This window comes from Epinephelus moara, chromosome 16 (assembly GCF_006386435.1).
Source record: "Epinephelus moara isolate mb chromosome 16, YSFRI_EMoa_1.0, whole genome shotgun sequence".
Classification (NCBI taxonomy): Eukaryota; Metazoa; Chordata; class Actinopteri; order Perciformes; family Serranidae; genus Epinephelus; species Epinephelus moara.
In genome coordinates, this window is record NC_065521.1 from 1 (window position 1) to 2,132 (window position 2,132).

Here is a 2,132-nt window from a genome sequence, read left to right on the forward strand (position 1 = left end):
TTTTCATGATTTTGGACCACATACTAAACTATGATTTTTTTTACATGCATTACGATGAATTTTTCAGCACCTTTTTCAACATAATATACTATGACTTTCGATAAAAGTCGTAGTGTAGTATGTTGAAAAAACTGCAAAAAAGTCATAACATAGCATGCCTAAAAATGTCACAGAACCTATAATGTTTTCTGCCTGACAGATTTTGTGACTTTGGGTGATCTGGCCTCTTAAAATGACATCAATTCCTTCAACATTCAACACAACACAGCTGGTAACAAGAGAAAATATATCTTACCTCAGAGTACAACATGTTCCTTCAGTTGATCTGTCTAACGTTTCTCTTCTTCCAAGATGTTGTCCACTGAGGCTGCACATCTACAGGAGCCTTAACATGCAACAAAAGTCAGCATTAATGCTGGAAAGTGGAGAACTGCATCATGTTGATAAACAGGATGTGGACAAACCTGAAGACTGTGCACTTGTTCCCACAGAGCGTTTCTACATCAGTCCACCTGCAGTGATCTACACATTGAAACACAAAATAAAGCAAAGTTTTGTATGCCATAAAAATGTCATAGTTTAGTGTGCCAGTCCGTCTCCAGTGCTGTTTATACCCTGATGACGACTCTTCAGGTGAAACGTGTCCTCCGAGAGCAGCAGGGGCCGTATTCACAAAGCTTCCTCGTACGTGGAGTTGCTCCTAGTGACAGATTTCTAGGAAATTTCTCAGAATTGTGATGTTTTCTTAAAGTTTAGATGAAGTCCTTGTAAAGATAAAAGTTACTCACAGAGCATCTTAGACCTTAAAAGAGCGCCTAAGGTGAAAAACTGTTCAGAGGAGACAAAGGGCGTGTCTGTGACAACCAATCACATCTGTTAAAGAACGGGCACAACCACACCTCCTCACTACGGTAAAAGTTTCTGTTTCTTCCTCGCTCAGAGTTGCTCTGAGAACTTCCCTACATCACTCTGAAGCTAGTACTCTTTGTTTTTTTTATTTCTTTGTCATCGCGCAGTATGCCGACTAAACTTCGTAGTATACAAAAAAAAGTAGCGTAGAATGCCATAAAAGAAATTTCATCAAAATGTCATACTAGACTGTGCCATAAAGACACAGCGTCTTTGTGTCTGTGTGAAACCAGCGAGCCCTCAGTCATCATTAAGACAGTAAATCTGCATATTCCTCTTCTTTTAACAGTACCGTCACTTTACGCTTAAGTAGCCCAAGGAAAGACAATACCAGCCTCTCTTCAATTATTTATTCTCACATCAGCCCAAAAAGATGACAAATGCTAATTCTGGTCCGTTCCCCAGCTGGGCATCCAAGTGCTCATTAGTTTTAAAGAAGGTTAATCCATTTAGGTTTTGCATATTGATATGCCAATTATGTCTCAACGCGGAGCAGGCATCCGTCAAGGTAATAGTGCATAAACACATGCGGGAACATTAGAGAGAAGTCAACGTTATAATAAAGTAGGTGTTAATTGGTGAGCCGAGGACTGTCGGCTAACTCATGTGTGTAATGTACAGCGGGGTGAGGAGGGGAGGAAGACGGGATCTCATCAGATTTCTCCCCCCAAAATCATGTCATCCGCAAACCCCATGCTGCGAGCTCTCTGGGTGTCGCGCCCAAACGCTCGACTGGAGAGGAGGGTCACGGGGGCAAGGGATTGTGGGAGTTATTATGGTGCAGTGTAGAGAAAATGTTTTCATTACCAGATAATACACAATCTGTAAAGAAGTGGAGAGACAATAAAGTCCCAATGTCCTCAAACGAGACGATAATAAAGTTCCAATGTCCTCAAACGAGACAATAGTAAAGACCCAATGTCCTCAAAGGAGACGATAATAAAGTTCCAATGTCCAGAAACGAGACAATAATAAAGTCCCAATGTCCTCAAACGAGACGATAATAAAGACCCAATGTCCTCAAACGAGACGATAGTAAATACCCAATGTCCTCAAACGAGACGATAATAAAGTCCCAATGTCCTCAAACGAGACAATAATAAAGACCCAATGTCCTCAAACGAGACGATAGTAAATACCCAATGTCCTCAAACGAGACGATAATAAAGTCCCAATGTCCTCAAACGAGACGATAATAAAGACCCAATGTCCTCAAACGAGAC

At 41.1% G+C, this 2,132-nt stretch overlaps 1 protein-coding gene across 1 annotated transcript in view; it reads right to left on the minus strand.

Moving 5' to 3' along the window:
- Positions 1-279: 279 nt before the first annotated feature.
- kynu (kynureninase) overlaps positions 280-2,132 on the minus strand; it is a 41,730-nt gene continuing 39,877 nt past the window's right edge. The window contains exons 15-16 of the transcript XR_007571168.1: positions 465-522; positions 280-385 (exon numbers count right to left, since the gene is read on the minus strand). The gene's annotated coding sequence lies outside the window, so the exon portion shown is untranslated. The remainder of the gene's footprint in view (positions 386-464; positions 523-2,132) is intronic.